We start from the raw sequence: 12,849 nt of genomic DNA, 5'->3' as shown, positions 1-12,849 counted from the left end.
ATTAGTTACTATTTTGGCATCAGTTATCACTGTATATACACTTGGCAACTAGAATTTGACAGATTTACTCCAAACTTGGCTTCCTTGTTTATGATTCATCCATGAAGGTGGATAAAATACTACTAGCAGTTTCTTACTAAATGTTAAGTATCTGATGCATCAAAGTCTTTTAGTTAAGCTTTGCAAGGGATAGGGTTATTGATCTATAAATTATCACTGTCCTTGCATGAATTGCTAGTGGTGACTGTCTTCATCAAGGTATGAGTCACTATCTTGAGGAGTCACCATTGTCATAGGAGTCTCCATCACCAGAAGTTTAAGGTTACAGTATGCTGTACTCATATTTCATGTCACCGTTATGGAGAGTTGCCATTTTGGGATATTTATTAATGCAACCATTGTCTGACATTGAATTGTTTTACAGTCAGTTCTGCTGTAACGTGTGTTTTGTCAACGCGAATTGGCTGTAACGTGATTGATGAATAGAAGAACGATATTTGTAAAACGCGAACGCGTGTTGGCTGTAACGCGATTCCACTCGAACGTTTTAAGTGTACAGTATTGTCGCTTGGCGCGGGGTGATGCAGTGTTTACAGTTCGCGTTCGACATCACATGTTCAATTGATTTATGTGTTTTGTTTGTGAAGAATTGCAGAAATAATTTATGTAATATTTATGTGTACAGTATACCTGTACAGTACTGTATATATAAATTATAAAATTTAAAAAAAGAGAAAAACAAAATACGTGGCGTTTTACACCCGCGCTCTGTTTACGTCACACACGATCATTTTGAAATGCGTGGGAAGTTTTGAAGCGTCCTCAGTGTTTTTTGCTTACTGTTTCTCCAATTTTGTGAATATGGAAAAGTAGAATATCTCCAGGAAGCGTTCTAGTGATCGCATTTCCTCTGGTGATCGTAAAAAAAAGGCTTTAACACTTGAAGATAAGCTTGATGTTATCAAGCGTTTTGAAAATAAGGAAAGAACATGTGATATTGTGCATGTAACGGGAATAAAGGAGTCTACTTTACGCACCATTAGAGACAATGCAGGAAAGATTAAAGCAAGCTGTATTGCTGAAAAAACCTTGAGTGCAAACAAAAGTGTGAGATCATGGCCAGAGGAACTTGAGGAGATGGAATGGCTTCTAAGTGTGGATAGAAGATCAAATGAAAAAGCGATCTGGGACCAAGTTATATTATATTTTTTCAAGGTAAAGTGTAACATTTACTGTATGATTTCATTATTAGATATGAATAACATTTATGTAGACTGTGCTATCCTTTGTGTTAGGCTAACTACTAAATTTTTTTCGATTTCGCATAATCTGCACCTAACCCTATTTTCTCCATAAGCCCTGTTATTACTATTGCGCGAATTTCTACAACGCGAGGTCTTACAAGAACACAACTATCGCGTTACAGCAGAACTGACTGTACGTCCCACTCTATTTACTTTGTTTATTTCACTTAGGTGTGTTTTTTAATAATATAGGTTAATGAAACTGCCATGTACATAACGTATGTTTTAGTATGAAATAAAGAATAAACTAATTTTTTTTTCATTTATATCTATCAACAGGAACTTTTAAAAAATCTTCCATCTTTCTATAATAAAATTTTCCCATTTTCTGTAATGAAAAACTTTCCATTTTCTTTTATGAAAGCTTACCATTTTACGATAAAAATAAAAAAATTCTATAATAAAATTTCCCATTTTCCAAGAGGAAATTTTTCCATTTTCTATGATCAAAATTTCCCATGTTCTATGGTGAAAACTATTTTTGATGACAATTTCTCATTGGTAAAAAATTCCCATTTTCTATAATAAAAAATTTCCATTTTCTATGGGAAAAAATTCCTATTTTCTATGATAAAAATGTCCCATTTTCTATGGTGAAAATTTACTATTTCTTTTATGAAAATTTCTCATAAAAAATTTCCATTTTCTGACAAAAATTTCCCATTTTCTATGATGAAAATGTATCATTTTCTATGATGACAATTTCCCATTTTCTATGGAAACAATTTCCCATATTTTTTGATGAAAATTTACTGTTTCTTTTATGACAATCTCATTTTCTATGAGAAAAATTTCCCATTTTCTATGTTGAAAATTTACTATTTTGGTGAAAATTTCTAATTTTCTATGGTGAAAATTTCCCGTTTACTTTGATGAAATCTTTTCCTTTCCTTTTATGAAATTTTCTCAGTTTCTATGATGAAAATTTCTCATTTTCTTTGAAGAATATTTCCCATTTTCTATGAATGTGTGTGAGGTACAATATGTTGGGCCTGTAGGTGTAGGGAGCCGGCGAGGAGACTGGTGGCATTCCTGAGGCAGTCGTCCATGGTCCAGCAAGGAGAGTGCACCTTCTAGTTGGGCATCTGTATAAGTTTACTCAAATATAGTTACCGACGAACTTGGATTGCTATTTACCAACCACGCATGGCACAGTGATTATGGACTCTAAGCTAACCAAGCTAACCAGAATGAGGCCGAACTTCAAGGTGTCAAGAGGGGTGTCGGCACGCCGGCTGGCATCACCCAGGGTGGGGAGGTGGCCCACGCCAGCTGGACAGTCGCTAGGAAACCTTGCTGAGGCTCTTCAGGTGCAACAGACGAACATCAACTCCTTATCGGCACAGCTAGCCTCATTGCAGACCAGGCAATGGACTCTCCAGCAGGTTGGTGGCGCAAGGGCAGCGCCCATAACAGCTCCAGTGAAGTGCATGTTGGACATGGCCGCGTCAGCGTTCCACAGCTGGAAGAGTTCTGTCAACAGCTGACTGCATCTCAATGGGTGGTCAAGGATGGACTCCGTACTGGATATCCGTCTGCTATGCGTCCCAGAGCTGCAAAGTGCTTTGGACGCCAGGTTTACAAGTGCCCAGTGGGAGGCCCTCTCAACGACAGAGGCATTGGATGCATTGAAGGATTTGGTAACGTCCTCGTCCAATCAGGCAGTATTGCTAGATGTTTTTTTTAGTGAACGCCAAGAGCCAGGCGAGTCGCTGAAATGTTATTTAAATAAGTGCTTACAGCAGGCAATAGACTGCAGGTTTAAATGCCCTATGTGCTCATGGTAGGGTTATACAGCCCTGCATTGAAAATGGAGCTGTATCAGAACATGGGCGAGATTGTGTCGCTTGACATACTGAGACGAAGGTGTGAAACTTATGAAATGGCACTCAGATACACAAGTGGCAAGATCATAGCTGTGTGCGGAGTGGCTGTGGACCTGCCGGGTGTACAAGACCCGACTATGCCCCGAACAGCTAACCATAGCTGCTGCCAGGAAGTCAACCTTCCCCCCAGCAGTGGTGTCAAAGGCGACACAACCCTGTAACAACTGTGGAGGCCAACACACAGCAGGGAAGGACAAGTGCCCGGCAAGAGAGGCTCTGTGCTGGTTGTGTGGGAAGAAGGGCCACCTCGCTAAGTGCTGCAAGTCCGGCTACTCTAGGCAAGGACCCCACACATCACCACACGGTGTGGGAGGGAGCTTGCTGGCCGCAGTAAAGGAGGTCACTGCTGCTCTCAGCCACCTCCCCAAATTCATGGTGACGGTCGGCCATGGAGAAACCACGAAAGCTTGCCCGATTTTGACTATCGCTGCCACGGGGTTGAGGTCTATGTGGCGGGACCTGCTCACAGGCGAGTGTTGGGCATAGAGGCCGCCCACCTTCTCCAGACCAAACCTTGACTACTAGATGTCACTTAGCTGAGATGGCCGCTCAACACAGCAGAGGGTATACTGTACTTCATCAAATCAGTGACGATGCTCTTCCTGTCCCTGTCGGCCTGCAAGGGCCTGGGTTTGGTGCCGAAGGACTTCCCATACGTATGGCAGCGGGGTTGCAAGTGGACCCTCCCCAAGACCCTGTGGCACCAGTGTGGCCGGCGTTGCCTCCCATCCCATTGGTAGAGACCAATGTGCGCCGCCGCCTGCAGGACTGGCTTCTGCAGCACTTTTTGGCGTCCACATTTAACGTCGCTAGGTGTCCATTGCTGGTGATGGAAGGACCACCGCATCACATCCACCTCATACCGGGGACCAGGCCCTTTGCCTGCCACACAACAGCATCCGTACCCAAGCACTGGGAGGAAGAGGTAAGTTGACAACTGTTTGAGGACTGTTGATGCACGTTCCCGCGGGCGAGGGGACCGAGTGGTGCTCGCGGATGGTGATGACAGGAAAGAAGAATGGGCAGCCCCGTCGATTATCAGCGTCTCAAAACTGCATGCCCGAGGGACACACATCGCACTCCGGCCCCATCTGACATGTTGTCCGGTGTGCCTATCCACTCCTTCAAAACAGTGGCTGATGAGTTATCGGGGTTTCACCAGGTGCTGCTGCATGAAGAGACCAGGAAACTTACCACGTTTATCACACCCTGGGGATGGTTTCAATACCTTCGTACCCCTATGGGACAGTGTGCTGCCCCAGATGCCTACACAAAACGCGCTGATGACGTGATAGTTGGCATGGAGCGCAAATACAAGTGCATCAACGACACACTGCTCTACGGTAGCAACGTGGAGCAAGCGTTCCAGCATGATTACGAGCTTCTGGAGACATATGGGAAGAAGGGCATCACTCTGAACCAAGAGAAGTTCAAGTTCTGCCAGAGGGAGGTGGAATTTGCGGGGTTCGACGTGGGCTGGGACTCATACCACCCCACGGCTGACAGGATGGTGGCCGTAAGGGACTTCCCCGCTAGTACGCCCCACAATCACTGACATCCGGGCCTGGCACGGCTTCGTGAACCATCTGGCCACTTTCATGGCTACAGCCCCAATCATGGAACCCTTCAGAGAACTGTTGAGGAAACCTGTGGGCAAGAAGGTTTATTGGGACGAGCAGCTCCCTAGCATATCTCGGGGACCAGACGGGGTGACAGTACTCCAGATGGGGAAGCACTTCACTCTTGAAGATTGTTATGAGGGAAGGACCGTCTAGATATCTGAACGTTCTTCTTATAAGACCCAATAATTTATTTGCCTGATTTACCTTCTTCTCGCAATTGCCCAAGAACTTCAGCTCATTGTCAACATACACACCTAGGTCCTTCTCACATTCCGTCTCAAATAGCGCAGTTTCTTCATCCCGTTGGGACATATGATACGCCTCCCTACCGTTGGTACGCCCCAGGTGCATCCTCTTACAATTCGTGATATTGAATCTCAGCAGCAATTTCTTCACCAATTCTTGGAGCCCTCAGAGGTCCTTCTGCAGCTCTTCACAGTCCGCTTGGTTTTTGATTTCCCGAAATAACTTGGCGTCATCGGCAAACATTTGTATGGAGGAGTGTACAACGTCAGACATGTCATTTATGAAACAAACAATCAACAGCTGGCCCAATACACTGCCCTGTGGTACCCCGCTTGTGACAGGTACTGTTAACGCTCATAGGAGCGTTATTGGTTTGATGCTGGAGAAATAAACCCTCAACGTTGAGTCGTACCATATACGTAATTCGGTCAAAACCAGTCAAAGAACAATTCTCATACAGTGAACCCTCACTTTACGCGGTTAATTCAACCCACGGCGGCCCACGTAAAGTGAACAACATAACATATGGGATTAATTGTAATAGAGACCGGGCCGACCCCCAAACTCCACTTTTTCCCGACACAATACGTACGTTTTACTAAAAATAACCTCTTAACTTTATGATGGTATTCACCCACACATAATATAGACGGGAACAGTCAATAAGAGAAGAATAAAATGAAGGTTAGGTTAGAAAAAAACAAGGCTGGGGTTAACACTTACGTTAGTAGAAGAGATGGGTCGGCGTAGGGGAATGGAGGCTGGTTCCGAGGCAGAGGGCAGGCTACTGGCCCTCAGGTGAGTCTTCATCGGTGTCATCCACAATTACTAGTGCCTCCCTGACAAATCCCTCAAAGTCATCATCACTGTCTCTACCTCTGTCACTATCACTGGCTTGGGCTGGCTGTGGTGGGTTGCGGGCGAAGAACTCTGTTATGCTTTGCTGACGGCTGGTGTTTATGTTGTCGTGATAAACCTTGATGTAGAGCTCCATAGTCTGCAACAGCTGGGTAGTGAAGATTTCATACCTGTTTGCGTCAGGGTCGTCGGAAAGGAGGAGCTTGGCTTTCTCGATACACTCGATGGCACCCCTAACATTACTATGGGATAAGCGGCGTTCCTCTTGGGATGACGCACCACCTGCCTCTTCACTGACGTCATCATCATCTACCATCTCGTCGGTAGTCACATCAGGATCCCTTATCACCTCCAGGATGTCGTCGTTGGTGGTCTCGGAGAAGCCTGCAGCTGTAACACTCTGCGCAGCTTCTCTGGCAAGGTCCACTGCTACTGCAACAGTCTGAACCTCACCAGTCACAGATTGACTCTGCCTAACGGCCAGAATTCCTTGCAACACATGTCTCCATGCGTGACGAACAGTTGCTACAGACAGCTGATCCCATGCCTCCACCAAGAAGTCCACAGCTTTCTTGACGTTGAATGTTCTCCAGAATTGTTTTAAAAGTACTTCTTGCTCTGCCAACTGTTGATCCTCATCGTCTTCGCTCTCGCTATCGGTATCACTCAGGTTACGCAACTTTTCCTTGATGTTGGTGTAGTCGTTCAGGAGCTTGAATTTATTAGTAGAGAATGCAGCTTTTACATTACAGATTAACTCTTGGTCCATGGGCTGTAATATAGACGTAGTGTTGGGAGGAAGGAAGAAAGACCACTTTTACGTTGGGGTGACGATCTAACAGTAGGGGCGTGTGTCCTGGTGCGTTGTCCAGCAGCAACAAAATCTTGAATGGCACATTCTGTTGCTCACAGAATTTCTTCACATCGGGAACGAAACAGTCATCAAACCAGGAGAGGGACAGTGTAGAGAACATCCACGCCTTACGTGCGGTCAGCCAGTGGACATTTAGCTTGGTCATGTCCATGCTCTTGTAGGCGTGCGGCTTGCGTGCTGTGTGGATCACCGATAACTTGAGCTTACAGGTACCGGAGGCATTGGTGGTAAACAGGACGGTGATGCGCTCCTTCTGCAACTTACGGCCCCGACACTTGCTGGCATTCTTCACAACGAAGGTCTTGGAAGGTAGCTTTTTCCAAAAAAGACCAGATTCGTCCATGTTAAACACCTGGTCGTCGGTGTACCATCCTTCCTCCATAATCTCACGTAAAAACGGAGGAAATTCCCTAGCCGCAACACGGTCAGCACTAGCTTCTTCACCACCAATGTTGATATCGGTGATCTTGTTCCTCTTCTTAAATCTCTGTAACCACCCAGAGGAAGCATTAAAGGGTTTGGGCTCTGTAATTCCCATCTTTCGTGACACTGCAGCATACAGTTCACGTGCGTACTCCTTAACTGAGCGCGTGTCCACCGCCATGTTCCGTTGCGCCTGACGCACCAAGTAGCTCACAAGTAATTTTTCCGTCTTGAGAAGCACCTGGTTGTGGAAATACTTGATCATAGAAGCACCTGTAGACTTTGTGATGTTCATGTGCTCCTTTATCTTGGCTGCATCCTTCTTAATTGTCCTGATCGTAGACTCGTTAACACCATGCTGGCGCGCGAGATCAACCTGTCTTGTTCCTTTCTCCAACTCTTGTATGATCTTATACTTAATTTCGTAGCTTAAGGAATGTCGTGTCTTCTTTGGCTTAGGGCGGCTGGGTCCAGGTAAGGAAAGGTTTCTCTCTGGGGGCGGTGGTCCGGCGGAAGCCATTTTACAGAACAATGGAATCACGTATACACGGTGTGGCCTGGAGGGATGAAACGGCCTCGGCTAGGTCAAGCGTCGTCTTTCCTCCCTCCCTCCCGCGGGTGGACACGTCATATTACTTTAAACCAATCACAGCTAGCAGCGGAGGGAGGCAAGGATGCATGGCCCAATTACAGTCCGATACGTCATATGACGTCACTGATAACGCAACAAAGACACACACTACGCAGCCTACTCGCGCCGCTTACACAACATGGCGGGAAGTTTGGATCCAAAAATGGCGCGGCTCGCCAGCCGCTCTCCGCGTAAAGGGGTACACGCACCGCGGAAAGTGAGCATTCCGGTTTCGGCAGGGTACCGCGTAAACGTGGAAACTCGTAATGTGGGACCACGTAAAGCGAGGGTTGACTGTATAACAAATGCTGTTATCTCAGGACACATAGTATGAATAATACAATCAATATACAGTACATAGCCTGTTAACATCTTAAATATAACTCACATGTTATAACTGTTGATACAGGAGACAATTTGTATAATATGATCAAATTACAGTACATAAATATACTTATTAAAGTTATTTAGAGTTTCTTATAAGATTCTAATACTTCACGATCACTCACGTTTTAGGGTCTAGTGGTCTGAACCAACTTGTTGTCTGTCCTGTAGAAATCGGTAGACTACCCTCGAGGGCAATCGCAGCCCGGAGGCGAGGGCCATATGTTTCGCATTGAAACACCTCAGCAGATTCGTCAGCAATTCATTGTCAACACTATATCTCTTATCTCACCCTCTCTCTCTCTCTCGCCTAGTTTATCTTATTGTGGTTATCCCTCTCTTTCTCTCTCTCTCTTCTAGTTTATCTTACTGTGGCGGTAACAGGTATGGATGATGATTTCGTGCCATTAATCACCACACACTGCTTGCTGTCATGTAGAAAGTCTTCTATCCATGCTAGAACATTTCCCCGAATTCCGTACCCTTCCAGTTTGATTTTCAGCCTTTCGTGGGTACACTGTCGAAAGCCCAGGCAAAATCTGGGTAAATATTGTCGATATTACCACTCCGTTCCAGAATATGTGTCCAAATAAACAAAACCTTGAGCAATTGTGTTAAGTAGGAGCGCCCCGGCATAACACCTTGTTGACAATCCTTTACAAGGTTGTATCGTAGTAGATGTTCCATAACGGCATCTCTGATAATATTCTCAAGTACTTTTGCATATTATGCTGGTCTGGCTCACCTGTCTATAAGAACATAAGAAAATAAGGAGTCTGCAATAGGCCGGTTGACCTGTGCATGGCAGCTCCTGTCGAGAGTTACTACCACTCTCTATCATCCATGAATCTATCTAGCCTCCTTTTAAAACTCTCCAGCGTTCCAGCACTTACTACAAAGTTGCCTCCTCCCCCTCTCTTTCCATCTCCTCCCCCTCTCCTTCCACCATCTTCCCCTCTCCTTCCACCTCCTCTCCCTCTCCATCCACCCTCCCTTTCCACTCTCTCCACCACCTCCCTCCTTCCACCATCTTCCCTCTTTCCACCACCTCCTCTCCCTCTCCATCCACCCTCCCCTTCCATCCACCCTCCCCTCTCATCCACCCCTCCCTCTCTTTCCTCCTCCCCTCTCCTTCCACCACTTTTCCACCACTCTCTTCTTCCACGTCCTCCTCTTCCACCTCCCTTCCTTCCACCCTCCTCCTTCCACCACTCGACCCTTTCCTTCCAGCTGTCTCCTTCCACGCCTCCCAGTCCTTCCACCCCACCAATCTCCCTTCCACCTGCCTCTTCTCCACTTCCTCACCCCTCCACCTCTCTCTTTCCACTCCTCCCTTTCCCTCCACCCTCCTCTCCACCTCCCTCCACCCCTTTCCTTCCACCTCTCCTTCCACCTTCTCTCCCACATCTTCCACCCTACCTGTTCCCTCCACTCTCCTTCTCCCTCTCCTTTCTCCCTCTCTCCCTCTCTCTCACACCCTCGTCTTCTCCTTCCAATCATCCTTCCAAACCTCCACCCCATTTTCATCCACCCCTACCTCTCCTTCCCCTTTCCTACCCCATCCTCCTTCCACCACCTCTCCTGCCTCCTTGTCCTTCCACCCCCTCTCTCTCTCCACCCCCTCCCACCTCTCTCCTATCATTCTCCTCCTTCCCCTCCACCCCCTCCACCCCTGCTCCTCCACCCCTTCTTCCTTTACCCTCTTTCCCTGCAGCCCCTCACGCTCTTCCTCCCCCCCCTCCTCTCCTTCCACCCCTCTTCCTCCACCGCTCCTCCTCGTCCTCTCATTCCACCCTCCCCTCTCCCTCTCTATCCCCCTCTCACTTTACTTTCACTCCTCCCCCATCACCCCTCTCTTCCACACCTCCCTTCACCCTCCTCTCCTTCCAACCCTCTCCCTCCACCGCCTCATCCTCTCCCTCACCCCTTACCCCCTCCTCTCCCCCCCTCTCCCTCTGTCCCTCCCCTCCAGCCATCCACCCCTCTCCGTCTCCTTCCACCCCCCTCTCCCTCTCTCTGAACATTCTCCCCCTCCCTTCTCTATCAACTCCCCCTCCCTCTCCTTCCACCCCTTCCCTCCGCCTCCCTCCATCTCCCCTCCTCTCCCCCCCTCCATCCTTCTCTCCCTCCACCCCTCTCTCCCCCTCCACCCCTCTCTCATCATTGGACCAGCAGTATTGTTGTACCAATACCAGCCAGGACAGCCTGATACCTTTCGTCCCATATCACTAACCAGCTGCCTGTGTAAAACCTTTGAGAGGATGGTGGTTAATGGCAGACTCTTACATAGAATCTGAGAACACATGTCTCCTAACATAAGTGCTTCACCCACATGAGTAAAGGTTTTCCATAATTGCATCACCACATTCTAACTTTGTGCATGGTGATGAAAGGCACAGATACACCACATTTTCTTGACCTAAAAGCTGCATTTGATATTGCCAATAGACAACTGATGATATTGTACGAACTAGCCAAAATGGATATAGGAGGTAGGCTGTTTTCGGATAAGTGGTTACCCTAACCAAAAGAGGGCTGCTCTGCTGTTTCAGGGTTACAAAAGTGAAGTTAAAGTTATACAACTTGAGGTACCCCTCAAGGTGGAGTGCTTAGCCCCACTTTGTTCAATGTTCTTATCAGTACATTATTAAATTTAATACCAGACAACCCCAGCAATATATAAGTGGCTATGCTGATGATGTTCTTATACATACTAAAACTCATCGTGAAATGCAAAATTACCCTGAACCATGTATACGCAGCCTGTGAGAACCTCGGTCTTATTGTCTCCTGAAACTAAGATTTCAACAAAGAGAAGCTGGTAACCGCAAACACTGACCCATAAGTTCAAGATAGGTAACAACACTATTGACTATGTTTCTTCTTTTAAACATGCGGGTGTCTCAGCTTCCTTGTACCTTACCTGCCGCCATACAACAGCTAACCCGCCAATGTACTGACAGACTGAGACCTCTTAGAGATCAGCAGCTGGGTACAGCCCGCACTATGATGCTAATAGTAAATTGTTAAAACAATGTACCTAGGCTATATAAGATCTTTGATAGATTACCACGCTCCGGCCCTGGTCGCTTCATTGACGGGAAAGGCGTTGACAAGCTCGAGAAAATGCAAAATAAAGCCCTCCGGAGAGTATCCTAGGATGTCCCCGCCGAGCACTAAAGTACTTAATATGAGAAAGAACTAGGTATACCCAGTGTTAAAGATAGAATAGTGAGAAGTCAACCTCATGATAGCCTAGGGCTTCTGCGTGGTGATCCTATTAACATTGTTTCCTTAAAATTGCTGGAATGTATGAACCATGGGACTGCTGAGTCTAAATGGATCAAACTACAGCTACACATATATGAAGATGTTTGGACTAGACCACCTGTACAAAGTTGAAGGACACAACAGCGCTTCCTGCCACCCTGGCGGACAGTTCCTTCGATATCACAATACCGACGTATCCGCCTAAAAATTAATTATACAAAACATTTATCTCCAACACACTGCCAAATTGAGAGCTTTTTGAACACATAGGCACTCTACAGACTGATGATAATATCACACAAACCCTCTACTGATGGATCTCTTAACACCGCCTGTGGGAGGGGCTGGAAGTACTATTGTTGTGACTCAACCTGACGGTAATATATAATTGAGAAAGGAGTTAGGATTAACAACTGGGCATCCACTCTACAAACTGAATTGGATTGCCATACTCACAGCTATTAAATTCATTGGGGAAACCACACTGTTACTGTCTCATCATACTGACACTCTATATTCACTACTTGCCCATAGCACCCTCGACTCAGGTTGTCACGTTCTTGTCTCTGAAACCAGACACAAATATGCGTGCCTTGTTGACCGGGGTGTCAAGGTCAAACTACTAATGGATCCCCTCTCACACAGGCCTCATAAAACATGACAGAGTTGATGCCCTCTACCAAACTCGTGTCTAACAAAGACACCGTTGAATACAATTTGGGTCTGTCAAAAGAACCCTTAAAGTAATTAGGAAAGAACTTATTGATGGGTTTGACGCAAGTAGACAAGTGCAAACAGGCACTAGTCGATCCATAGTTTACCATGATGAGATGTATCAGAAGTGAAACATGTATATGGAGCAAGTAACAAGATCACTAGATCACAAGATGTTGTAACCGCTAGATTAAAGTTGGGATATAAAACTACTCTGGCAGTATGTTCCTCAAGCAGATGTAAACAAGACTAAATGTAAGTGTGTGAAGACATATGGCCACACACTTAGACTATACGATGTGACTGTGTGAAAGATAGAACCTTTAGGGACAGGTCCAAAGCACACTGTGTGTGAAATGGCTAACACTTCATCTCTAATGGCAAGATAGCCGACATATTAAGATTGTATCCACTTTTGCACTTGGTAGCTATATCGGATTCATGTACCAGAACCAAATACGCAATTTGGCAAGATACTTCTCACGTAAAAATGTGAATAACAAAATTGTGCTGACCAGATTATACTGCCTCCTGCCTTATAATATCACATTTGTGGTATCAGTTACCTTATGTATAGAACTAAACAAATAATGTAATTGGAATACTGTGTAACATTCAGTGCCATAATATCCAGCAG

Source organism: Homarus americanus, unplaced genomic scaffold (assembly GCF_018991925.1).
Source record: "Homarus americanus isolate GMGI-L3 unplaced genomic scaffold, GMGI_Hamer_2.0 scaffold40565, whole genome shotgun sequence".
NCBI lineage: Eukaryota > Metazoa > Arthropoda > Malacostraca > Decapoda > Nephropidae > Homarus > Homarus americanus.
Note: the sequence above shows the minus strand (reverse complement) of the source record.